Consider the following 27,799-nt stretch of genomic DNA (forward strand, 5'->3'; position numbering starts at 1 on the left):
GAATCGTTCAGGTCGGAAAAGACCGCTATTGGAGCACGTAGAGGAAAACCTGGCAGATTTCTTGAATTTGGCCACTGAAGTCAAACACGGGACCTGCCTGGATCTCACAGCCACAACGCCCAGCCCGAGCTCACGCTGAGCTGGCACGCTGCTCGTGCACCGCCTACGCCTGTGCCCAGCCATGCAAGGATTACTTGCCCTAGGTGAGCTGATCAATAACCTTTTACATGGCATATTTATTTTTTGAGCTTTATCTATAAAATTAGAGCCGAGCAAATCAATTTGTGTAATAAGATCTCTAGTCACAGATCCTTTAGTATTTGGTTTATATCCTCTAGTGACCAGGGCTTTTAATACCTTTTAATGCTTTGGGATGGTGGCAACATTGCCTGCTTTTGTGCTTTTTCTGAGTCCTGAGATATTTGGGCTTGTGTTTATAGTCCCAGCTCCTGGAAGCAAAAGGCTGCAGGAGAATCTTGGCTTTTGTTTTAAAGCATTTCTAGTAATTGTGGTTTGAGAGAATAGCTTTAAAACGTGACCTGGCTTCACAGTAAAGACTCAGGAACTAGAAGGCAAATAAAAACTTCAGTTAGCTAAAAAATACTGTATTTTTTTTACTTGTGTGCTTTTTTTTTTTCAGGGGGTGTTGTACTTATGATACATATCTAGGCATCTGTCAGCTATTTATCCTGAGATGTTCACTTGTATTTTTATTATTCTGAAAGTCACATTTAAGTAAGGCATTGGCAAACAGCTGCCATCAGCTGCAATAGAAATATCTGAAGCTCTACTCTCCTTCTCTAGCGTTGCTTCACTTGCTGCAAACCCAATGCAAGCCAAAGCAACAGAAAGAACCCTGGGCTGTGGAAATGGCTTTTCATGGTGAATTTATTTCCACTTTGAAAAGCTGGCAGTAGCTGTAGGAACTTCTGCAGCTGGAACCAAGGAAATGCACTTCAGGTGCTAAAGGGATGGACAGGAGGTGATGTGACACTGGGAGGTTTGGATGGTGGTGGGTATTTATCAGGTCAAAAAAAAGGGAAAGATGTCTATCATTATCTGGAAAGTCCTGACTAGCTCTGTGGTTGTAAAAAATGATAAAAAATGCCATATATATGTATACGCATTTGGCCAAGCCAAAGCTGTTGTCCTCTTGGTGAGCAAGCTGCAGTGTTCTGTGAGCATCAGGGCTGTTGTCAGACCACATCAGGACTCTGAGCTGCCTGTGCATGTCCGCTCTTCAAAACAGCATGTTGAAACCAGATTTTGGCTTTTATGATTTCTGAAGAGAAACAGGCCGAATCTGAAAATGTGTTGTTCAAATGGGACACCATACCACCTTGTTGATATCTGATAGCAGCTGGCCTTGTCTGACCACGTAAATGAAACATGAGAGTTTTGCAATGGTTGTTAGTTTTGATGTTTCAGATCTCTGTCAGAATACTCAATCTGTGTGTGTATGGAACAAAAGTGCTAAAACAAAAATTCAGAGTGAATAACAAGGATTTCTGGGACTTTTGTTTTGGTCTGTAGCCTAGCAGAACTCTCAAACACATGCAGTTTTAAGGAAGTGTGTAACATCTTAAGTGAATTTGTTTCAGCTGTGTTCACGCCTTTTTGTCAAGTACTCCCCATGAAAATTTTGGACTATAAAATCCTGATGGTATGAAAGCTTTTTTTTTCTATAAAGTTTAAAATTGTGTGCAGCAATACTCCATATCCCAAACTAATAGTTTACATGTGTGAATCAAAGTATTAAGTTCACAGATTTTGACCCAAACCAATATTTATTATGTGATACAACCAATATGCTACTACTTACCTGTTTATTCACAAAATTGCATCATATGTCATAGATTTACAATCTGTACAGTAGCATGCATTAAATTAAGTAATTTGTGTAAATGATTAGCTAATCAAAAGATATAGTTCCTTCTTTTTTCTTTTTTGAGCAAAATTAGGCAGGTGCAACAGCTTGCTTAACTTGATATCCACATGCATATATTCCTGGAATTTTAGGAAATTCATCTTCACAGATTTCATTTTCTTAGACTGGGATAACTCAAGTTTTTGGACATTAAAGCAATTTCAGACAAAGCCTGAGAAAATGGATCCTGTTTTCAGAGGTCATCAGCTATGATGGGGAAGGTCACCAAATCTTTTGTCAGCAGAGTTACCAGATTGTAAGCAGATACATATATCTGGGGCTACATGATTGAAAGAGGTAACATTTTTCAGTAGTTAAAAGACGTCAGCTGAGTAAATAAACCTAGGCTATCATGTATGAGTTCTCCTGCTTCCCAAAGTTCATTTGTGATAACAAGACTCTTGGCATTTGGATAATAAATCGCGATCTAAGGGCTATTGTAAGCAGGTTGAGGAACTTGGATGGTGACATTAATGATGCAAATAATACAATAACGTTTGAGAATAAACTTCCTGGGGGGAAGACGGGTAGAAGAAAGGGCAGCCGAGTGCGAGAGAACAGGGACAACTTCATCATCGCGGCCCTTCATGCAGAGAGGGCACCCACCATCTATTCACCACACACAGCTTGTATTTTTGTGTCAGTTCTGTGAAATAGAACTGTGAGGAGTGTGTTTGAGATAGCAGGACACAAGCAATGGTTACTATGCCTTTCTGAATCAGTTTGTCTGCTCACATCAGTTAAAGCGACCAAGTAACCTGGGCTTAGTGGGTCACTCGTGTTGGATGCGCTGCAGTAACTGCGTGGATGCGTGCTCAGTTATTCCACTGCCATGGGTCTCACCGGATGATTGACTTTGCAGGGAGCTACCTGCAGGCATGTTTGGATTGTGTGAACTCATCCCAAATCCCATTTCAGTGGAAAAATATTTCTTGCAAATCTGTGCAGGGAAATGCTAGAGCTCCCAGAAACCCAGTTGTAGACCTGTGGGATCCTGGACCTCTTCGTGTTCATGAGCCTCTGACACCCCCTGCTTTTCCACTCTCCTCCTGAACCTTTATGCCCTTAAGGAAAGCTTCAGCTGCATGAGTGTTTCCACAGTTTTGTTTTTTTCCTTTGTGCACACTCCTTGCATGCTGCTGCTGCTGTTGTTTCTGTTATTGCGTGTTATTGTGCATTGCCTGCCTGTGTGGATGGACCTAGCAAAGCAGAACAGGATGAGTTTAAATCCTTCATCCATCATCTTCTCTTGGAGGAAGCTGGGCTCTGGAAGGCTGAGGAATATCAAGACATAAACCATCTCTCACCCTAGTCCTAATCCCAATCCTAATCTCAGCCTTGCCCTAGATACCAGCCACAGTGGAGGAGGTGGCTGCGGTATCGAGGGTGACTAGATCTCTCTGCCAAAACCGAACTTCCTGTACGTGCGTGTGCTGTCCCCAGGCTGTGACTGGTCCTTGTGCTGCTTTATCTTTGCCAGGGGCTGCCTGACATTTTTGGCACTGCACCCCGTGCTTGGTACTGATCTGATTATACCTGACTCTCTCATCTTGTCCAGCATAGAAAAAGAATGCAGTTTTGAAGTAGCCCTGTTTTAAGTTGGCTTTATTTTTATATTTTTAATTTTTTTTCCCCCCTAAAAATTGTTGCAAGTCCTGTAAATGAGCTTGGAACTGCAGGAGAATGGCGAGAGTTGCAGGGAGCTGAGCGATCTGGGGCTCGCAGGGTGAGGTGAGCAGCACTGCTGCCCCTGCCAGAGCTCCTCTCCAGCTTCCAGCATTAACTGGAGGTTTAAAGCCAGCTCTCTTGATTTTGCTGAGAATCATGAAAATGACTTCAGGCTTCAACACTGATTGCTCTGGAGAGCAAGTTATATGCACTGGTAGTACAGGCCAACTTGTTTTTAGTGATGGGAAATAGTGAATTTACCTCTAAAATGCTCTGGATTTAACACATTTGTCTCAGGAAAATGTTTTTTACTTGAATACTTGATCTGCTTGAGGGGCTTGACCAGGATGCAGCTATCATTTAGCACTTGTTAAAAAATAAGATAAAATAAAAATGCTGAAGCCTAAATCAAATCAAATAATGATATACATGGGAAAGAGCAAAACAGTGTTTGCCTAAATCTTTCCTTTGCTTGGAGACAGTCACAGAACAGTTCCTGTAATTCTGCCAGGTGGATAAGGAGATTGCCTCAGTAGTATTGAAAACTTAAAGTGCTAGAAACAGGGTTTATTGAAGACAGAGTAGATGGTCTTAGTAATTGCCATGTAGTGTTTGCAGAATACATGCGAGGACAGCAGCTTCACCGGTGCATGTTTTCTGAGGGTAATATTCAAAATCTTGACTCTTTTCTTCTGTGTATTGTAGCCAAATTCATTAATTTTAAAAACTGGGTCCTTTCCTCCACAGATTTTAGACCAAGCGTCAATTAGCAATGTGGGTGGCAGATAATACACAAACTCTGCATAGTTCCAGTAATACTGTTGGCCTTTCCCCTACAGTTTATAAGTCAATTTTGGCAACAGCAACCTATGTCAAATGTGAGCTGCTCTCTGATCAGGTTACAGCCTATGCAGCAACACGAATTAAGTTTTTCTCTCGGAGGACTATGGGTGGAAAATATAATCAAAATTAGCAGATAAATGAATAAAATCTCAAGGACAATGACTGAATAAACATGTCTGCTAAGCAATTTTCTAACAGGAAAATCTGGCATCTCTCACGTGAGGAGAAATACAGGGGAGGAAAGGAGCACTTAGCTGCTGAGCCTGAACAAGCACAGAAGCAGAGACTCGTGAGCGATGTCAAACACCAGGTTGTTGGGGTAAGTACTTTAAAACTGCCCACCAGGCTGGTGTACAGGGCCTCTTCTGAATGTTGTAGGACAGTTATCATATTTCCTTAGCTTATGGTCATGCATTTAGAGCTATCCTCAGAACATCAGCCTGCAAGTCAGCCCACACAGAGCTGGTCCAGTGCCTCGTGTTATGCAGCAGCTCTTAGCAAGCTTTGGGGGGGCCCAGGAGGACTTACAGTATTATGGGCCAGGACCTAATGGCAGGATGTGCCCTATATTTGGGGGACTGAAGAGAGTAAGGGGACTCATAAAAATAAATATATTTAAGAGCATGGAATGAAACAACAAATTGAAATTGTGCTGAAATCCAATTCTGGGGTTTTATAATCTACAGGAACTTATTAACTTCAGAGACCTGGGCAAGTTGGGAAAAAAAAAAAAAAAGCTTTTCATTCCATCTCCAAAACACAGAGAATTTAGAGCATTTTTATAGTACATTTTAGGACAAGGACTTGGGCAATGTGTTTATCCACTTCACTTACCTCATAAAACCCAGTTTATATAGTCCTGGAATCAATCCTGTTCTGTTCTGGGGTTTTCCAGAGCAGGGTCTGCCAGTGGAAGCACTTTATGATATGGGACTAATGCGTCAAAGGTACATAGACCAGAGCTATTGCGTTCACCTCTGTTTGATAGGAAGCAGATACTTAGATAACTAATACTTGTTGCAGGCCAAGGAGAACCTTTCAGTGCAGCCCAAGGTATGAAGGTACTTATCTGTTCTCCAGGACCTGATCTTCTGAATTCATTCGCACTTGATAGGACAACTAGAGCAAGAGTGGCACCTAAAAATACCCCCAAAGAAAGAATTTGAAGTTGGAGTTTCCTGTACAGTTGACTTGATCATGCAAGGGTGGCCATTCTCCAGTCTTGAGTTTTCATTGGTGTTTGAATTTTATTGTGTATCTATTAAAAAAAAATAATCCAAAATGCTTCATTGGAAAATATCAAAATGCATCTTTATAGCTGCAATATTTTGAGTAACATAACTTCATTTTTCAGTGAATAAAACAACCTGTTTCTAGATTTCATTCTAAATTTGAGTTTTAACTGGTTTTCAGCTCACCGTGCCCAGCTCCCAGCCAATTAGTAGGCAAAAGTTTGCAGGCTGAGGGGTGGGAAGAGCCGAGTATTGCATGCTTCAAGGTGAAAGAAAGCACGTCTCCTCCAGAGAGATCCTGTGCTTGCTGCTTGAGTCCTTTCTCTGGATATTTGGTTTTTCTGAAGGCTGTTCTGTTTCCCCATGAGCTTCTGGAGAAGCCTGAGAAGGAAAACATCTGGGCCATGGAAGAGCTGGGTTAGACTTGAAAAGGAAAAGAAAAATGGGTTGAAGAGAGTAAACTGAACTCTTTTTATCTCACCCTAATAGGATGATTTGAGTTCTGGATTAATATTTGAATGCCTACATATTTTAGCCAAAGTTATTTGTTTATAGTTAGTATTCTGCAGCTTTTGCAAGTCTCTAGCTCTGCAGAGTGTCAGCTATTACTGCTATTTCTTCTTGCAGCAAGGCAGAGGTTTGCAGTGCAGCTGCCGCTGCCCCTCCAGCCAAGTGGTTGTAGTGTGCACATCGCTACCCGGCCGCCGTGGAGACAGAGGAGAAAAATAGGAATTCAAGCCCTGTCTGAAAAGTAAAAGGGACAAATTAGTTTCTTGTCACTGCGCTGCAATAAATACATTGTCATTTTTATACCCCAGTGAATCATATTCTCCATTTCCCCCGTAACTATTATACAGTCTGCTGGCAGTACATCATTTTTTGGTAATTTTATTTTCACCAATTGTTTTATGAAATTTTTGAGTTTTATGGACACTAAAACAAATCTAGCCTGCAAGTATTATAGCCCTTTAAATCACCGGCAGGAAATCTCAAGGTTCCTCCAGACTGTGAGAGAAGGAAGCTTTAGGAAAGAAAGATTGCTCCTAGCTTATAAACTGAGCAAAAACCCAGAGATAAGTTTGTAAAAGGGGCATACATCATCACTGGCAAAAGCCAGGACGTAAAACAACATCTCTCTGCTCAGCTCCCTTAAAAATAAAAATGGATTTTTATTTAGCAGAAACACTAAAGTAGTTGGGGAAAGGAACACACAAGCTTTTCCATGCTTTCTTAACCATAACAGTCCTTATTTCCTACAGAGCCACTGTGTCAGGCACCACCTTGGCTAAATTGCAGTTAATTGTAGTCCCAAAACCCTGGTTCTAATCTGTGTGCATGTAGCACTTGTCTGAATTTGGTCCTCAAGATGCTGAGGAAGTGTTGGCACTTGGGTATTTTGGAAAGGTCTCGGATATGTTCTTCTCTCTTGCCCGTAAGTTTTGCTAATATTTTTCATCACTAATCCTGCTGTAGATATTTTTGAGAAGTTGCACAAAATTTCAGACAGCAAATAGGAGACCCCTATCTGCAGAGCCACCCTGTTTGCAGTCATCCTGGTGTTGGGCTTTGCTGAGGAGCAAAGGATTATGATTTCCAAAGCTTACATCAAAGATCAGTCATGGTATGATTTATTTTGTTTGTAAGTAACATTTTTGTTCTGGATGGACTGCTTGATGTGCTTTGCTATCTCTGAATATAAAAAAGTAAAAGTAGGTGGGATGGTCTTGCCTAGGTGGAAACATTAAAGAAGAACTTTGTTAACAGTAAACCTGGTGGGTGCAAATGGACGAGCTCCATCCAGTTCTGACATGGTCTTTGCAGTTAGAAATGAGCTACCCTTTTTCACTTTTTCTTTTATAATAGCATCTTAATGTATTTAAGTTTCTCAACAGAGTTAGGTTAAATATTTGTTTTGTGAATTGAATGAAACATTGCTTTTAGAGCAAATTGAATCAATTTTATTTCTAAGCAATTAAAAAAAATAACAAATTAGAAATTTGAAAATAATATAAAAATGGCTACTTTTTCTCAGACCTGTGGTCCACTGTGGCCAGAAGCAGAACAGTATAAGTGCATATGCGTATAATATTTCTTTTGGTATATCCTTCCAGCAATCTATTATGTAGGAACTTATGAGCCAAAGGGAACACATTTGTTAATGGCCCTTGATGGATTTTTCCTCTGTGAATTTATTGAGTTGAACATATGTATGCTCATGACTTCCACAGTATAATGTAGGAATGACTTCCACTGTTTAACATGTTGCGTGATGGAAAAATGTCTCTGTTTTCATACTTTTTGCTTGCTGCTTGTCTGCCTGTTGACCTGATGCCTGACCTGCCCTTGGATGCCCAGGATATGAAAGATTTCTGCCCGAGTCTGCCCTGGTCTCATTTCTTCCAGTCTGAGGTATGCTTCTATTTGTTGGACAGATAACTTCCTGAGGGAATGGAGGTGCTGATCCCAAAGGGGGGCTTGATTTACATGCTGCAGATTTGGGAGGCTGTAACAGCAACCATTGTATGTTGGCTAAAAATCAACCCTGGGCTGATGCATGCTGTCCTCTTAAAAGTCCTAAAGAAATGAAACCAGTAAAGATACTTGCCTGAGTAGATGCTCATGTGATTGCAAAATGAAAATTTCTGAAAAGTACATACAGTCTAAAATCTCTAGGTCTTGATATTCACAGACTACAACCTTCAGCCTATGCGTGCTGAATAAATCAGTAAATAAGCATGGGCTAGTTTTCAAGCTCTGTTTTCATATTACCTGAAAAGAAAGGCCCATGGGTTTGGAAGCAAACTGAGTGTGGATGCCTGCCTGATGGCTGGTGTTTGCAGTCCTGGATTCAGGAACCTCTGTGCATTTTGTCTGTTTGGAGCAGGGCAGCAGTGCTGCCTTCCCTCTGACCTGCCACTGATGTTTGGGTGCTTCAGGAAAAGGTCTTTAATGACCTGAGGATCTGGCTGTAATATTCTGGTTCCTGTATGGTGATTTTTCTCCTGCCTCCATCCTGAGAGCGTCTTCCATCTTGAAGCCTTATAAATGGTTTCTAGTCCAGTAGTGGTCAAATGGGTAATAGAGGTGAAACACTGCTTAATTTAAATGGCTAGGCAGAAAAGCAGAGAAGAGCACGAGGTGCAGTGAGTCGATGTGTTCAGTATGTCTGTCCCCTTCACGAAGGCTTGTTTAAAAACAGGACATGGATGTGTGATAGTTGTGAAATTTGGGATGTAGCTGTAGTGGGCCAAAAGGTGGAAATGGAGTTAACCTGAGCTGTTCAAAGCAACTTCATGTCACTGAGGCTGTAGCCACGTTGGTGGTATCAAATTCTACGCTTAGAAAATACTTTTTGGGGTTTGGCTTGCAGTCGTGCTGCTGTCTGGCTCTCAGGTCTTTGGAGGAGGAACGTGCATTGTTTGGGCTGGCTGCAAGGAAGAGTTTTGCAGGATGTGAAAGATGGGGTGTACGGCTCTATTGACAGGGCAGTGGAGAGAAAAGGGGGCAGCAGGAAAAATAATCCACAAAGGCGTTGTTGTAGCTGGTGCAGCCAGAGGCACCGCGACCCAGCCGAGCTGCCAGGGCAGGTGCTGGCACTGCTGCCAGACGCCACCGGCATCTGGGGGAGGTGACACGGGGTCGAGCTCCGTGGTGCTCTGTTTGCTTCAGCAGCGGCCAGCTGAGCCAGACAACAAATTCACATCACAGTTGCTCTCTGTTTTATCAGCTCTCTGCCACATCCTCTTTCAAAATAAAACCCATTGCACCACCCCTCAGCTCACTCCTTGCTGCTCTCTGTTTTCTCCCTTCTTCTCTTTGCATAAAGTGCAATTCTTTTGTTTTTATTTTTACTGTCTATAGCTAAATCTACTTCTTTTTTCCCCCTTTTCTTTTCTTTTTCTTTTTTTTTTTCTTCCATGCTGTTTAATCTCAACTCAGAGCCCCAGAGCTGGTGCAGTGTTACAACAGTTTTGTCATGTTGGCTGTCACGGCGCTGACAGCCCCATGACAGCTGGCAGATGTACAGATGATGGATGTTTTCTCCCTTGTGCAAGGACGATGGGATAAAAGTGCAAACAAACCGGGTAATAGATGGGAAAAGCAGAGCAATGTTGATAAGGCCTGGTCCTCACCCTGTGATGTATGGGAAAGCAAGCTGTGGGCAATTTGTTTCAGAGAAATGAGGGGTTCTTTGTAGAGAGGGGCACAAGGAGAAGAAGGAAAAAAGGAGCAAAAATAAAGAAATAATAATGGGGGGGAGTGGAGGGGGGAACTTCCCAAAGCTTGTCTTTATTGTGGCAACACTTGCCTGTTGTTATGGCAATAAGCAAATCTCATTTCAAGGACGGACTTGGGGGTCCTTGGCTCACGTCTGTGCCTTGCATCCAGAGAGGGCCCCCAGGAGGAGGTGTCTGGGGCTGGGAACACTGCGTTTCTGTTTGCTCCTTTCTGCTGCTCCGCTCGGCTCTGCGCTGTCTCGCCCCTAGCACCTCCTATTATTCATGGTGTCTAGGTGTCTTCTGAAAGAGCTAACAAATGACCGCACTGGGTACAGGCAGCAGATAAACTTTTCAAGCTGCTCACTTAAGCTGGGTAGTGGAGAAGTTCATAGGCACGTCTGGATCCACGCGACAGGGCTGCTCGTCTCTAAAAGCTGGCGGTACCACGCTCTGGACCAGCACAGGGAGCTCCAGCTGCAGCCTGAGCTTCTCTGCTCCAGCTCCCCGCTCCTGCCCCCCCCATTATTATTTCTTTATTTCTGCTCCAGCAGTCAGTAGGAGGATGCTGCACTGGTGCAAGTGACCTGGGGCAGAGGGTAACATTCACCTTGTCCCTGAAGGCAGTGAGCTCCCAGGTGTGGTCCTGCAGCTGAAGGAGGTGGCAGGATGCGGGCATGAGGTGCAGGTCAGCATACTGCAGCTGGCGTGCAGTGCAGGGAGGAGGATGCTCACATTATGGCCCCTCTTTATAAGAGACTTAACCCTGGCATGCCCTTTAAAATTCAGGGAATATCTTCCAGGGCTCCCGTATGGATCCTGAATATTAATCCCTCGGTGCGGTTATTGCTCCACGTGCCCTCGCACACCCACTTACCAGCATGTAAATTTTCAGGATGCCATCGTCTCCCTCACTTCCCTTCCGCCTTTGGTTCTGTCACTGTCAGGGACTTATTTAGGCCTGTAATAGTGATAATTTATTACAGCACACTTCCTACTGTGAGTAAATAAGTCTGTCTCCCTTAAATTCCCTGGGCAATTAGAAGAATGAAAGACTGTGCCACGTATTAGCATTTATTTTCTCCCAGCATTTATACAAGGCCATTTTCTTGCTGACAAATTGAGGGGCAAATTGTTCTCGAGAAAGTCTGTCAGATGGAAAGGTGTTATGATTAAACTGTTGGAGTAAATTTGGGTGACAATAAATCCTTTTATTGCATTAACTGGATTTATTTGCTTGCAACTGCCGTTAAGGATTTGAAGAAATAATAATAAACAGGTTGATTTTGCACCTGCTTAAGAGTAATTAAAATGCACTCTAAAAATAGAGAGTCTGCTTATAAAAAATCCATTCAGTGATCTAGGGGCTGCTGATCAGGAAGTGGATGTAGAATTAGCTGTATGTGGATATTAGCATTGCATTAACAAAAATCCTAAAACGCAGTGATGCTGCAGTGAATCCAGAGAGGGCTGCATTCAGACACCGACTGGAAGGGCTCGGAGCTGCTCTGCTGCTGCTGTGCTACTGTTGCGAGCCCTCCTGTGCTTGGAGCTGGGTGGGTGGAAAGCTGGCTGGTTTTATGGTCATTTTACATCCATCGCTGCTTTTGTCACAGCCCTGTATCTGTTCCCCCCTGGACGGGGTTTACGGAGAAGCTTTTACTGCTAGCGTGCTGCTTGTGGGAAGTTTTTATGAAGCCTGGGTGACTGAGCAGGAAAAAAAGGCTTTTTGCTTCATAAGGAGTCTAGCCCCAGTTATCCCTATTGTCAGCTTGGATAAAGAGAAATGGAAATATTTGTTTACCTGTGTTAAAAAAAAAAAAAATTCAAATATATGGAAAACCACCTGGAAGGTGAGAAGAATAAAGTCCCATATGTCAAAAGATATATTGGTAAATCTTGTGTAAGTGACAGTTGCAGAACAAAAGTTGTTTGTTGGTGGCCCTTTATTTGTTCCCCTTGAGGAAGGAAAAGCCATGCGTATCATGAATGGGTAAGGATCTTCTTAAAGCCAAAATAAAAACAATCAGGATCAAAAATATACAGCTTGATCATAAATTTTGGTGGGAAGTTATGTAAAGGTAAAACTTTGGGATGCCTTTTAAGAAAGGGCTTTGAGATAGAGGGCCTTTATATTAATGCTAAGAGGGCCCTCGATATCTTATGACAGGAACTGGAGGACTGGACAAGTGGCGTGAACTTCTGGGTATCCACGTTGTTACCATCACTGCGGGGGCTGTGTGAAGAACCACTGGATGGAGAGGTGTCTTCTGCTGTGCTGGGTTATCCCCTCACTTTGATCTCCCACTGGTCATTTTTAGTGTTGGGTGAGACTTCTTCCCTGCCCTCAGCCTCCTCCGCAGACAGATGTAGAAAATTGGTCATGGCTAGTTGAAATAGCTGGTGGAAATCTAGCTCTCGGTATTTGGATAGTGATAGCTAATAGAACTGGGAGCCTGGCGGCATATTCTGGTGCTTCAGCTGGCATCAAAACTGAGATGCTTGCTTGATCTTGCTTCCTCCTCCAAGTTAAGCTGGGGAGGAAGCACAGCACAGGGCGCTCAGCAGCAGTGGCGGGTTCTTAGTGCCATTTACATGGGCTTGGCTTTGTGTGGGAGCTCATTAGGCTTATTAGGAGGTGTGGGCGATTGTTTGTGGCCTGCAGAGAGGGAGCAGCTGCTCTGCGGACCATCTCAACAGGGCCTGGCCTGGGCAGCTGCATGGCTTCGCAGTGTGGCCAAATTCAGTGCCACCCCTTTGTTTTTTTTTTCCTTTTGTTTTCCAGCTGTTGTGGTTCTGAGGAAAAAGAGAAAACATTCCTCAGCTGAAGAGAAAATTCAGCACATGCCTCTGCGATTGCACCCCAGTGTCCCCATTTCTCTCCCGGTTATTCAGCCTGAACGTGCAGGCAGCCTGCCTCGGCCGGTGCTTGTACTGCCCGCGCCCATCCTGCTGGTCCTGGTTTGCTGGCTGTAAGCTGTTAAAACGATGTAAATAATCATGTGTATTAGACTGGCCCTGTTGGAGGAGTTGTGGGTGTTTTTATCATCGCAGTAGAATTATTTCTAGGAGGACAGGGGGGTGTCAGTGAGTTCCAGATGCCACGGCTTGCCAGTGGGTCACGGTGCTGCAGCCGCCCACGTCTAGCTGCTACGGGGCTTTTCCTGCTCGTAGGGCGCCTTACAAGTGGAATTGGTTTTCTTTACTTTAAAAAACTATTTTTCCACGTTTTTAATATTCTTCCACACTTGCTAAATTGGAGGGGTAGAACATATGCTGCCATGCTAATGACTAATGAATATGTGCCGTTGATTTTAAATTACACATTTTGGGGAGTGATTTGCTGGAGCAGCTTGTACACACAGAAGGGTTGAGATGGTTTCGCAGCCACTTTCCAAAGCAGAGAAGCTGCTTTTCATCTGCATTTGGCTTAGATGTAGTGTTTAAGGTGCCTCTCTACAGTGAGCTGAGGAACTGGGTTTGCTCTAGCACTGGAGCAGCTCAGCCCAGCCTCACTGCTGTGACATGCAGTAGAAAGAGAAGGCCTCGGCCACCAATTTCCAGGTTGCCTACAGATCTCTTTGCTATATTTGCCCCAGCTGGTAATGCTGCTTGACCACCCACTGCCACCTTTGGCATCCCATCGGCCTCCCTCACATCTAGTGCTAGTCAGAAAGATTTTAGTCTGAACTGTTCTGGGGAAAAACACTGGTAATTTGTAACAGGGATTTCTCCCTGTCCGAGTGATACCTTTGCATGGAAGGTTTTAGTTAAATGTTTTATTACATTAGATTTCTTCTTTCTTTCTTTTCAAAGATCTCCCACCTAGATGCTGAACAGATTTTCTTCTTGTAACCTTGAACCCTTCCACAAGGTAAGCGTACCCATTTCCACACCATTCTCCCCGTCTTATTGGCTTGTGTCAAATTGTTGCATGATAATTTATTTGGCACAAAAGTTTTCAAATCGGGATGTGTGGAGCGAAGCGGCTCCTGTCGCAGTTTGACAAGGTTATTGGAGGGTAATGTGGTAAATATTTTTCATCCATTAGCGGATTATAAAAGCGGTGCATCACACTACTGCTTGGCATGGGGGGGGGGTGGGGGGTGGAGGGCAGGAGCACAGTCGTTAACTTAAGAGGTAAGAAGCCATCAGTCATCTGATGGATCCAGGAGGCAGGGCGTGCAGGAACATCTCACGTGTGCGTGAATGCGTGTTTGTGTTAAAATAACTATCCTGATCAAAAAAACCAGCAGATTTCTTTTTTTTCTTTTTTTTCCTATCTGCTTCCATATTTAGCCCTTTTCTTTTTTCTTTCCTGGTTTTGTTTCTGATTTCCATTCTCTCTTCATGAGGTTTTTCCTTAAATTTTTTCTTTTCATGCCCATAAAACCAGCACAAGGTGTTAGCTGTGTCTTGGTCTGCACCAGCATGTGGTCCGTGCGCTCCCTGCCCTCCTCACAAGTGCTCTGACCTGGCTGCTGAGAGTGGAAAGGATTTTTCTTTGCATGGGACTTCATTCTGCACTGACCCCTCATCATTACTGTAATAAAAAAAAAATTAATAATATAAATCGTAAACCATTTACTGTAGTGATAAATACAGTGATATATTTCTGTGCAGTTTTTCTGTGCTTTTCCTATAAAAAGCAGGACTCAATCTCTTTATGTGTAAAATGATACTGAACTATAACTACCTTATAATGTTGCGACGTTATTCTGTAGTTATAGTCCTAAACACCACAGCTTTTGTCAATTTTACTAGGTAGGTTTCATTCTTACCATAAAAAAAAAAAGGAATTTTTAATGGGGGTAGGTGGCAGCAGGAAAAAATGACTCATAAAGCACTTCTGATAGACTTGGCTTTCTAAGCCTGGGGCCTGAGTCTTCCCTGTTTGTCCCCTGCAGGATGCTAAGTTGTCATCCCTCAGGACTCTCAGTGATTTCTCCTTTGTGTTTAGGAACTCAGGGATGCTGGCAGTCTGGGGCTTTCCAAGTGCACCTCTAGCTGGGGTACAATTTGGATCAGGAAGGCACTTGTGAAACGCACCTCTTGGTTGTCTTCACTTACTGGAGGCTTTCTCATCTCAAGGTGCTTGACTGAAGTTCCTTTAAAAACAGCTGAAATGGGAAATGCTCTTCAAGAACATGGCTGATGACTGCAGCCACCAAGGGGCATTTAGTCTGGAACCAAGCTGGGACTAGTCTGGAGCAAAAACCCCTCTGAACTGTGGCTAGTGTCGATGTGAGTCCTCAGGATTTTGCCTCTGCAGCTCCTCTTCTCTTGGTCTGCCTTCCCTGGCTGTACAGACGTGTCCCTGTGGGATGAGGGACATTGCCTGCTGAGTTGGACCCAGCTGGGGGGTGTGATGGGGCCAGCCAGGCCCTGCTTGGTGCGGTTCAAACTCACCCATGGGGACCACCAGCCTCAGAGGTAATGTGCAGCAAAGCACGGACTTATCCCTGCTGCTGGGCCGTGGATCAGAGCCTGTCCCAGCAGGAGAGCCACTGCTGTAAGGCCATGGTGCTGTGAGGGGCTGCAGGGCACCAGCGGTGGGACCGGTGGGGTACAGGGGGGTGTTGGGAAGGCAGCTGCAGGGAGGTAAAGGCAGTGGAAGCAAGGCAATGGGATGGTGACAAGACAAGGAGGCAGAGAAAACACTGCAGTTTGGCTTGCCCTATTTTTTTTTAAAGGGGGAAGAAAAAAAGAATGCCCTCAGTTATACAAGCAGTTCCAAGCCTTGACTTTGGGAGTTGCTTATGCCCTGACTTGGTGCATTTTAAGGCACAAGCCTCCATTTGGAAGGATGGTTTTAACCAGAGGACTTTTATAGCTTTCTGCTGTGGGCTGGGTTGGAAAGCAGAAGCAGTATTTGGCAAGCAGTGTCTCAGCAAACAGCCACATGCACGGCATTACAGCAGAATACAGCAACTGAACGCGTCGGCAAGTCCTTGGCCTTTGTCAGGCTTTTGAGACTTTTTGCAAGGCTTGGCTTACCTGTTTGTTGGCACATCTAAAAGTTTTGAGACTGTTGTTTCTCTTCTGCTTCTGTCCCCTTGCTCGGCTGCTGGCAGGCGGGCGGGCGGAGGCACTGCCTCTAATTCTCACTTTCCCTTCCAAACGAGAGTGATCTATGGATGCTCAGAGCCCGAGCCACATTAGCGGGGAAGACCCTGCAGCAATGAGGCTCGAGCTCAGTGCAACTTCTGTCCATTTAATTAAGAAATGCTACTCAAACAGAACTGAATACACGAACCTAATTTACTGGCATGTCTGTCTGTCTCTCTGTCTAGCCTTTTGTCTCTCCCTGCATCCTATACAATGCCGTTGTATCTTATTACCCGAGCTAGGTAGATTCTTGCTTGGCTGAGCCGAGATCAAAAAGTAATTTTTCTTTTTGCAACAGCCGATTAGAAATTCATTTATTTTCACATTAGACGTTTGGCCAATACCTCCCTCCCCCAACAAACAGATCCCCCCCAACTTCGTCAATTTAGCTCCATTTGTATAGTCTGCATAATGGAAGACAGTGAGCCTGTTAGAAAAATGTGGCCCAGGGCAAAAATTAAATGCAGAATCATGTATCAGAAATGAGATGTATTTACTATTGTTTTTGAAAATTAATGGTGCATTTTTAGTTTTTATAATGTAATTTAATGATGCAATTCATCTAATAAAAAAACACATTTTAACTCAGTCACATAGACCTACTGGGGCAGGACAAAATGTACCTTTCAGATGTAAGATTTTTTAAAAATGCTTCGGGCTCTTTCTTGAATGCAAAAAAGAGAAACTCTTTGCGTGCATTGGCTAACAGCTGGGATATCAGCAGGAGTCCAATAAAAAGGACATTTTTCTTTTTAAATATTGGTGTTTGTGCAGCATACAATAATATTATAAATGCAGCAGTGGGTTTGAAGTACAATGCTGCAGCTGATTATAGGATGCCATATGGTGCTGGCATGTTAAACCGATACAGGCTGAACATGGGCTGTAGCTTTAAATGCTGTGGTCCAGCAATTGTGCTAAACTAGAATAAATACACTATACAGTGTCAATATATGGAGCGATCGTGTTCAGCAGCAAAAAGAAACTGTGTCAAAATAGTACAAATTGATTGGAGAAAACCCACAAAAGTCAGCGTGGAGCAGATGCTCCTTCCTAGGCGCCGATTCTGCTCCAGCTTTCGTAGAGAAATGCCCATGCCTCGGTTTTCTTGTTTAAGGCATTAAACGTTCTTTGTCCATTTTGCATCATCATTTTCACCTGCTTTGCAATTTGCCACGGACTTTAAAACCTCCAAAAAATGCAGTTCCACAACAGGGTGCAGACACAGGCTAAGGGGTGCTACCTGCTGGCTGCAGCCTCCCACCAGCGCGAGCAGCTGCACCGGGACTTGGGCGATGCTGGAAAGAGACCCGACGAAGTTAGAAACAAACAAACAAACAACGAAAGCCGCTTGAGGCTTTGCCGCCAGCACTGAGCTGCTGGGGCTCACTGCCACGCCACTACTGGAGGTGAGCGATGCGCAGGGCCAGGAGCATGGGGCTGCCTTGTTCAGCTGGTTCACTTCAGCTGATCGCGGTAAGTCCCAGGGTTTTGAAGGTGCTTCTACAAAATACATTCAGGTTTGATTTCCAGCTTTAAAATAAGCTTCCATCTGCTTTTGTAAAGCTTTACTTTTATGGACAGAACTTGAAGTTGCAGCTGAGTGCATTGTATCTGATACCGTTTTAAGAAAACTCCTTTCTTACCATTATTAAAAATGTACCTTTAACAGGAATGGCTGAGATTAACTACATGAAAACTCTACCAGTTTGGCACTGAAGTAGATTTTGGTACAAAGCTGTGGAAGGAGAGGTTTTCATTTGTGGATGAACTAAACGTTTGTTTTAATTTGTGTCCTGACCCTGGCTGCATGATTTCCCAGTGGGCCCGAGGAGATGGCTCCTGTGACAAGTAAATGGGGAGGGCTCCTGTGAGCTCTGGCAAGGCACTCTTTGAGGGAAGCTCTTTGCTGTTCCATGAGGTTCGTTAAAGGGAAATGTCAGCTGGTTTGGGTCTAACAGGGGCCCTGCTGTTCAAGTTCCCAGTCAGTTTGTAGGCACAAAGAGGAAATAGAAAAGCTGGGTCACTATTTGAGCAGGTTTTTCTGAATCCCAGGATTAACCTTCTTTTCTCTTCCCCTTACAGCCCATCTCCATACCCACATTTAGTAAGCCTGAGCTTCTGGCCCAATGGACGGATTTTGAACCATCCCCAACACGTCCTCACTCCTGCTCTTCCCAGCAAGCCCCGAGTGCATGGTCTCTGTGTTGTCCCTTCCAGTTTACAGACCTAAGGAACAGCCTTGGAGAGGGGAGCCCAGCAGGAGCAGAGCAGCAAGCCAAAGGCTAAATCATTCCCAAGGTTTCTGGTGGCTTACTGCATGCAGAAACCCAACACACAGGACAGGTAAGTTAGCAAAGCACAAGCATCACAGTGCCTCTTTCGTACTGCTCTGCGTATGAGCAGTGGCAGAGGCAAAATATGTGACCCTGTGCTTTGTTTTCCTGTGCCACAGAATTTAAGCAACATAGAGAAATGTGCCTGTGGTACGAACGTAAGCTTTTTGTTTGTTTGTTTTGTTTTGTTTTTTAATGGAGTGACTTCAATAACTTCATAACCATCATGTTTATAGTTTGATGCACTGGAGTAGGATTGATCCCAGCACTAGATTTCCTGCTGGACAAGGAGGGCCCTCGTTCCTGGCTTTCTGTACTGTCTGGTGGCTTTATAGCACCTGGGCTTCACTCTGCCTCCTTGACGGAAGGTGCCAGCTGCAGCTGGGATTAATGCAGCCTTGGCTAGCTGCTGGCAGAGCCTATGAATCCTCCTTGAAGGTCTCATATTGTGGAATTTTTTTGTCTGCAACATCATATCACCTGTATAGGACTTAAAACCAAATGACACAAAAGTCTGATTTGATGTGGCAAATCCCGTATGGGGCTTGATATTGAGAAATTAGCGGTGCTTAGGATCTTAGGTCAGGAATAAAGGCTGCGTTTTACAATTGAATGGTCCCTGACTCAAAGAGACTGTAGATTAGATGTAAAGAATATCTCAGGTTTATCTGTTAAGTAAAGAGGTGAATCTCTGCTAGGCTCTGACCTGTAGATGCATTTTTCATTGTGAAAGAAACGAAAAAGAGTTTGTTGGGAGTTAGAATCTGTCTTTGCTATGGCTCAGGGCGGTGTTTAGCAAAGAAAAATGTTCAGGGCAGTAATCAGAATTTGAGCAAGCGGGGGTCATGGGATTGTTACAGAGAGAGAGTTACTCACATGGGTAGATAGAGGCAAATATTGAAATAAACACATTTCTTATAGCTGAAGAGTTAACTGACATTTAACACGGTGACTGAAGGAGTTGAGACAGACTTTTTTTTTTTTAAAATTTAAGCTAATTTGTTGGAGGCCTCATTAGTTGGTGCAGCCTCTGTATCAATAAACTGGCACTGGATTTGCAGAAATGCATCACATAATTTTTCAATGAAAAATCCAAGAGCCTGGGAGATGATGTTATGGTGTGAATTACATCGCAGAGCGGTTGTCAGCTGTCCCTGTCAGCACTTTTTCAGATGCCATAATGCGCAGTAAATGCTGTGGCTGCAGCTATTTAGGATTACTGTGGTGGTGGTTTTAGGGGAAGCACCACAAATTAACAGCTAAAGAAACATGTCCCTTTTTCTTGAATTGCCTGATCCTTAAACAACACTTCACTGGCTGCAAGTTATCACCACTGTATCTGTGCCTATTTCTTCTCACCTTTTGAAATGAAGCATGTGTCCTTTCCCACTTTTGCAGATTTACCAGGAAGAGGATCAGTGTTTGCTCTGACTTTCCCATTAGCATGCTAATACTTTCTAGCACAAAGGACAGTGAAAATACACCCATTCTTGAGGTTAGGATCACAGGCTCTGGTTGCTCTTAAACTGCACCCAGCCTGGACCGCAGACCCCACGTGAGGTCAGGACGCAGGGTTATCCAGCACAGCAAGAGAGCATGTCCCAGCTCGGCAAACTGCATGGTTTAAATCAGCAGGACAACCCAAAACGTGTTTATTTTGTTTTTCAGATCAGGGACTGAGATGCACAAAGACTACAGGACTTGGCATATGGAGCCGTTGCAGGGCTGTTTCCCCATCACTCTTGGAGATGTTTCTTAGTGTGCCAGACACCACTGTACCCCAAGTAGGATTCAGGATAAACAACCTGGGCTCCCTGGATGCCTGTCAGTTCAGTAAATGTCCCCGCTATTCAAATATTAATTAAAGATGGTCTGTTTTGCTAAAATATCAAAATGCTGATGAAGCACAGCTTTCCTTCTCCTGGAATTAACTTTTCCAGCTCACCTGTATGTGTCGCATGGAGCAAAGTGGCTGTGGGCTTACAAAGGCTGTCACCCTGCCTGTGCTGCTGGTCCCTGGCTGTGTACACCCCATCAGTGGGGCTTCAGAGCTGGGTCTCCGGAGGTTACCAACAGCTGTGGGTGGGTCTCATCCTGTCCCGTTAGGACTCCTGGTGAGCTGACCTGGCTGACAACAGGTCTGGCTGTGCTCACTTTCTGCTACTTCATGGGAGAAAATAAATCAGATGAGCAAGTGATTCATCTTCTGGGGGACCTGCGAGCACCCTGCTGCACACCAGGTTGATGATAGAGTGATGTCTTAAGGTGTGCAGTTTACAGATATCTTACATTCAGGGTTTTGAAAGTGTTTAATTAATGGAATAAGTCTCGTACTTTGCAATGGACTAGTTGGCTATGCCTGTTTCCATATTACAGAGAGATTCTGTAAATCCAGGAGATTTACTAAGAAGCATGTGAATGTAAACACGTCTAGGAGTCCTTTGCCACCAGTTGCAGCCCAGGTGAACGGGTTACAGCAGACGTCTGAGTGCTTCTGAAAACTTCCTTTTCTGGCAGTCAGCTGGGGAAGCAGACACTTGATCCTGTGCTCACGGTCAGTCCTTCTGGCTCTGAGCTTCCTTTGCTAAGAGCCTGCACAGCTTTGCTCTCACCCGTGCGAAACCTCGTCTCCCACGAGGGTGCTGGGTCCTCTGCGTGAGCTGGGAGAGGCTTGCAGCACTTCTTGCCCATGCGCACCTGCATTTCCTATACTCAGGATGCGTTTGCACGTTTTAAAGTTTGTTTTGCCATTTGTATTAAGAAGAAGAACAAAAGCCTTTCTCATTAACGTGTTGTCAAGCCAGCTGGTGATTCGGCTGCGGGAGCTGAAGCCCACCGGAGCTCACTGCGGCTGGTCACAGCTCCCCCGGCCACCAGGCACGCAGTGCAGCTCTCCCTCTGCCCTGCAGGTGGTACTGTTCGACCGCTTTGCAGCCCTCTAAGGCAAGGAGCTGCAGCTTTTCGGGTGAGCTTTACCAGCGCACCTGGGCGCAGCTGCAGGCACGGAGCTGGGCTCTATCCGCTGCTCCCCAGGGGTGCAAGGACCAAAGGCGTGCCCTGTCCCTGGGACACCCGGTGCACCCATGTGGGTCACCCACAGCTCTCCTGAGACAGTGCCAGCCTGCGGGGCAGGAGGGGTTTGTGCGTGTATCAGAGCAGCAGCTTTAATCCGTAATGTAGGCAGCTTGGAGCAACGGGCAATAACTTTTCCCCTTGGGAATTCGACATCTTTTCAAGGGCGGATTGCCAGAGTTTGTGTGATTTAATCAGCTCCTTCTGGGCTGCTGAGCTGGAGAAGAGCAGGGTAGGGCTCTGGGGACTCTGGCTGTTGACTGATTTCTTCTGGGGAGCTGGTGCACAGAGCAGGAGGCTGAGAGAGGGCGACGGGCACCTTGTATACACACATTGCATGCTTCTGGTTAGGTTTGTGTGATAGGTAACGTGGTGTTTTGCTTGTCCACCAGCAAGCTTTATAGGTACTGTGCTAGCCCAGGAGTTGCTCCTGACTTGCAAAGGGATGGGAAGAACCTTTCATCTTTCCTGACCTTAAATACTTGTATATCCGTGCCAGTGGTTCTGCTCCACCCTTTGCAGTTTTCCTCTACTTTGGGAATGATGCTCTGCAGTTACAGGTGCTCAGCCCCTTGCAGGAGGATGCTCGGTTGTGTCCTCCCTTTCCTCTGCATGCACCTGCACTTCAGTCCTGAAGACCCAGTGTCCCCTTAAAGCCTACAAAGTGGGAAATCAGCTCCCCTCCACCTTTTCTGTTTGGACCTGCCCATGGTGTTACTCCAGCCCCCACGGAGAGGGCAGCTCCCTAAGGCTGGGTTCAGCTGCAGTGTAGACAAGAAGGGGTTTGTCTTTTCTGGTCCTGCTGTGCAGCTGATCCCTGCAGTGCTGGAGAGCCCCCACCTCCATTTGCTGCTGCGGGCGAAACGAAACCAGATGCAAACAGCAGTGCGGCACCAAGTACAGCTGTTTTGCCCTGTGTTCAAGCCCTGCTGCAGCAAGTGTTGGCAGCATGATGTGTGAGACACGTGTCCTGCATGTGCACGTTTGTGCTGAGATGTCTGTGTAAAAAGCACCAGAAGTAGGCGCCCCTGTATCTGGCTGAAACTCATTTGGCTTTTGATTCTCTTACAGGCTTGCCATGTGGATGAGGTGTCAGTAGCTTTGAACTCCTCGTCATGAGGCTCGGGCCCCTGTTTGCAGCTCAGCACTGTGCCACATCTCCTTTGGCTGGGGCTCATTTGCGGTGCTGTCAGAGCACCAACAGGTCCCATACGACAGCGCACAGAGTCAAGGCGTTCTCCTGGTGTATCCATCACTATCTCCGTCTCATTGCCAAGCACTTCAAGCTTTCATCAGATCAATTTTCTCCCTTTGAAAGAAAAGAGTCTTGTTAACTTGTGTGTGGGGCAGTGGAAAGCGCTTACCTGCCTCTCCCCATGGTGCTGTGCAGGCGTGGAGGGGCTTGGGGAGCATGGTGAAAGCAGCTCAGGGGTCCGGCTGTGCTCACTGTAAGCCTTTGAAATATTGAGAATGGCTCAGTGGCTGGATGGAGGCTTGCAAGAGATAGACAGATGACCAAATGTCCGTAATAGGTGGATTTTATGGGCTTTTGCTGTTTTCTGGAGGCTTGCCTTCTGCATGGGCTTCTCATCCCCAGACTCATCGCTTTGAGAAGGTGAAGGCAGGGAAGCAGGACTGAGGAAACACAGGCTGGATTTTGCTCAGGTCTCATTGGAGAGGGAAGTAGTGGGGGGAATCAGCAAGGTGCTCTGTGTCCCTCAGGTCTGTGTGGGGCCAGTTCCGAGTGTGGGTTTTGTTGGTCCTGCCCTCAGCTCCGGGTCGTCGTCCCAAAGCCCTCACTGCCAGGCCGCCTGTTCTCCCCGCTGACCGCCCACTGCTCTGAAATCACTCCCCATGGAGTCGAGCGGTTCAAAGACAACAGAGGCACGAGATTAATCATTCCTCCCCTGCTTCTCCCCCCAGCCCAAATGGCTGAAGTGTCTTTATTATTAAAAAACAAAATAAAACACGAAACAACACACACAAGAGAAGCCCTAGCGAGGCAGACAGACACAAAGCAAAGGAAAAGGAAAGGGTTAGGCTGCAAGCCGCAAATAAGCACCATCAATCATAGTGCAGTCAAAAAATGTACATGTGTTGGTACCTGCGCGTTATTGGCAGGACTCAAGAAGCCTCCTGAGTACAATCTTCAGGGCTCCTTAGATAAATAAATAAATAAAAAAATTCCATGTCCCTCTGAAAAACTGCTTGTCAGCACCGGAATGGCAGGTGCATTAACTCCCTAAGAACCAGATTATGCCCTGCACGGCAAAAAAATGCAAACACAGAGAAATAAGATGTCAGTCAACTCCTGTATCCTCCTGGTGTTTTTGTTGTTGTTTATTTGTTTGTTTTGATGGAAAGTATTTTGAAATATAAATGCAGTCCTTTGTACAAATGGATCCAGGAAAGAGAGAGATACAAATGCATTCATGGTCCAGCTATCCTGCTTGCATATTTACCCTAAATTTGCATCTGCCCAGCATATGATTTTTTATTTTCGTTTAGTACTCCACAACAATAGCTGAAAAGTTAAGATTTGGTTAGGAAATAGCCTCTACTGCTGCTCTGATCTCGAGTCCCTTGGTGGGCTTCCCGTCCCCCCCTGTAACCCTGCCAGACCCTGCCAGACCTTGACACATCATCCCAGTGCCACCTGGCTGCCTGCCTGCCCCTTGCCTCGGCTCCTCTTCTTAGCTCTGAAATGTTTCCTCTAAACACCCACCTCTTTGAGAGCTACTGTCTTTTTCCCTTAGACCTATACTGCACTCTCCCTTTCCTTGTCTGTTCTTTTATCCTCCTCAGCTGAGGACTTCAAGTTGCTGGCAATATGGCCTGGGCTATTCTGCAGATGTCCTCTACATCTCTGGAGCTGCTCCCATGCTTCTGCTCCTCCCTGCTCCTTTTCATATATATATATATCTATAATACATATATTATAGATATATATTCACATATATATATAATATTCACATATATATACAACGCATATATATTATGTGTATATCTATAACATGTATATATTTTTTTTCCAGTGGAAGCCGTGAAGAAGCAAGTTCCTCTCCCAGGATGAGTAAAGTTTGCATGCCCTCGTGCCAGAAGATCAATGTTTTTGGGGAAATGGCCATTAGCCCTTCCGTGAACTTGGCAATGTGTTTCCTAAGATTCTTATCACATGTAGAAAGACGCCAATTACTTCTAGCTGTGGGTGAGCCAGCTGTTCCTGGGACAACCTTCAGCCCTCCCAAGGACAGCGGAGGTGTCTGCCTGTTCCTGCTCGGCCCTCCTCGGGACCAGGGCTGGTGGCTCTCGGGGCCGGGTGATGGTTGGGATGAATGTGATGGAGTTGCACGGGAGGGCTGCATCCTGGAGCCTGACTTAGCCATGCCTGGTAGCCACCGGGCCAAACTCATCACCTGGAGCCCAAAGACACTTTGCTTCATTGCAAATTCATAGATCCATTTGTTTCTCTGTGGGGGGTGTTTTGATAAGATAGGCCTGGTACTACACCTTCGGCTGTGTAATGGAGATGTTTCTGAAAGAATTATGGGGTTTTTTTTGCTCTTGGCTTGATTTTAAATTAATCAGGCTCAAAGATTTATCAGCCTCCAAAAACTGTTTCTTCAGGGGTGCCCCTTGATTGCACTGAAGGCAGAGTGGAGATCTGAATTTTCAGCATGGCTTCCTGTCAGAAACAGATCGATAGCCTCATAAGGAGGATCTTGTTTCGGAGTGGGAAAACAACAATTAAGCTGGCATTTATCTGTTACTGATTCAGGATAACAGAAACAAAAAATCACATTACAGAAGTGTACAGGAGTAGACTTGTCTGCATTACCCATGTTTGGGTGAATTCAAAGCAGGATCTCCAAAGGCAGCAAAACTCTGTCACAATATTGAAACTGTCATAAAATGTGGCTGAAGCTTTTCTCTGTCAGATGGACGAGCTGTGCCTTCTTAATTTTGGGGTTTTCTCTCTCTTCTCCCCATAGCATCTCACTCGAATCCTTGTGCTTCCCGTTGGCGGCAGAGCATGGCCACCCGCGCTGCAGAAATGACAGGTTGGAGGACAAGAGTAGGGCTGGGGCCGTCCCCAGGGCTGCTGTACGTGGCCAGAACATCGGGTTCGGAGACTCTCAGTCAGCGTGCTGCGAAGGTCATAAAATAGCAAGCAGCAGAAGTAATCAGAGCCTGGGGCTGGCCCGGATCGCCCTTTCCTTTCGGAATTAAGGAGGGTGCTTGGTGCTGCTTGCGAAGCAATCACATTGAACAACCCCAAATTGGCTTCCACGGGGAACCGTGGCCTCCTTGCTCTGCGATATGCCCTCCTCCGGTCCAGCAGCTTTCTCTTCCAGACCACAGCTTTATTTAATTTAGGTCCTACCATTGGCAATGGTTTTGCAATGGGCTGTGGGTTAGGAAAAAGTAGAGAATTTTTCCTTAAGCAAAAAGGAGATGACATTGCACAGAAAAAAACAGAGCAAAGAATAGTTTGTTGGCCATTTTCTGCCTTGCTTCTGTGTGTGATGCCAGCAAAAGGATTGCATTTTGGAGTGATTTAATGAAAAAATGACTTTTATTTCTAATTCCTTTGCCTGCTTCAAAGCAGAAGGGCCACACGATGGAGCTCTGGGGCTTCTGTCGGGGCCTGCCGGGATTCACGCGTAAAAAGCTGTTTGGAGACCTTGAAATTACGGTTTTTATTAATTTTTCACTCAGTTTAATTTTTACATTCATTTTAAAATGGTAAATGTTCTAGACATTATAATTGTGAAATGTAATTTGTGGTTGCTAGCTGAAGGTATTTACTTTTGCTTTCTTAAGATTGGAACTTTTATTTTTATTTTTACGACTGTAACGGGGTAACATTTTTCAATCTCCTGAGAGGCTGGCATCCCAGAGACAGCGTTAGACCATATAATTCTTCCAAATGACACCCTGACTATGTTGGGGAAGCTCTCAGGCCTCTATATGCAAATATTAAGCACCGGCCTTGCTGCACGTGTGAGAGAATAAATGATGTTTTGGAGTGCTCCTTGTTCCTGGTTCTCAGTGAACACTCAGCTGGTAAAATTTAAACCAGTGCGGTGCATTTGAAAAAGTGGATTCTTCAATTAGAATAAAAGTATTTAAAATCCCAAATTGTATGTCTATAATGAAACGAGAAATTTAATATTCTGCTGTGGAAAATAAGAGCTTTTCCTCCTTCATTCTGTCCTTCTTTTTCTCTCCGTCCTTCTTTCTATTTCTTTCCCTCTTCAGAGGGGGTGAGCTCTCTCCTGCTACGTGCTGCTTTTCCCCGTGAACTGGTGCTAAGCGTGTCAGAGCTGTTCAGCTCTGACTGCTGTTATAACAGGGCGTGAGTGTTTAATTACGATTGTATCGCATAGATGAGGCGATGCGTCTGACTCGCTGGAGTTCGGTTGTAATAGCTGTGCACACATGTAGCTTCGAGTGACAAGCATTTTTATTTTTATATTTTTTTCCTATTTATACACTCCAGCCTGCACACAGAGAAGACAATGAGATTCTGGTAGCTGATGGTCTCCTGGAATATTACTTGCTAATTACTTAACTAACACAAGCAAACATTTTATAAAAGCTTTAGGAAACACTTCTAGGACAGGGTGTGCAATATCGGTTACCGAAAATGTATGTTCCTCATTTATGGAAGTTAACATTTTTATTAGAAATTTGAACCACTCGACAGAGGCTTCCGGAGAAGTCAGTCCCTGGTCTAACAGCTACGGAGCGCGCTGATGAGTGCTGCAGTAAACCTGCTGCTAAAAATACTATGAACTTTATGGGGAGTTGCATTTGCTCGAGTGGAAGGTGAAATTTAGACCTGTTCCTCTAGTCTAAGCGGGGGAGAGGCCACCCAGTGTTGTTTTCTGTCCCAACTTGGAGTTGTATTGTAAGCTCAGGATTCCCCGAGCTGGGGATTCCTATAAACGTTTGTGCCAGGAGACTCCTATGCTAAAAGTTGTCACAAACAGCAATAGCAAAGAGCAAGAACACTGCTTGTTTCATTTTGGTTTTCTAATTCAAGGAAATATTTGATTTTTTTTTTATTTTTAATGGGCACTTAGTGGTAGGCATTATTTCTCATAACTCCAATAGCTGTCCAAAAGGATTTAGAAACACATATCAGATTCTTTTTTCTTTTTTCTTTCTTTTTCTTTTTCTTTTTCTTTTTCTTTTTCTTTTTCTTTTTCTTTTTCTTTTTCTTTTTCTTTTTCTTTTTCTTTTTCTTTTTCTTTTTCTTTTTCTTTTTCTTTTTCTTTTTCTTTTTCTTTTTCTTTTTCTTTTTCTTTTTCTTTTTCTTTTTCTTTTTCTTTTTCTTTTTCTTTTTCTTTTTCTTTTTCTTTTTCTTTTTCTGTTAAGGAAAAGAACAGT

At 44.6% G+C, this 27,799-nt stretch overlaps 1 long non-coding RNA gene across 2 annotated transcripts; it reads left to right on the forward strand.

Moving 5' to 3' along the window:
* LOC310882434 lies at window positions 1-27,799 on the forward strand. 2 transcript variants are annotated; one of them, XR_014572961.1, is made up of 6 exons: window positions 1-203; window positions 4,637-4,757; window positions 8,026-8,079; window positions 13,704-13,761; window positions 17,200-18,341; window positions 24,439-27,799. It is a non-coding gene; the product is annotated as an uncharacterized lncRNA (long non-coding RNA). The 2 variants fall into 2 exon arrangements; XR_014572962.1 differs by lacking the exons at window positions 1-203; window positions 24,439-27,799 and adding an exon at window positions 22,475-23,871 and having other exon boundaries at window positions 3,702-4,757.

Source organism: Anser anser, assembly GCF_964211835.1.
Source record: "Anser anser genome assembly, chromosome: 16".
Taxonomy (NCBI): domain Eukaryota; kingdom Metazoa; phylum Chordata; class Aves; order Anseriformes; family Anatidae; genus Anser; species Anser anser.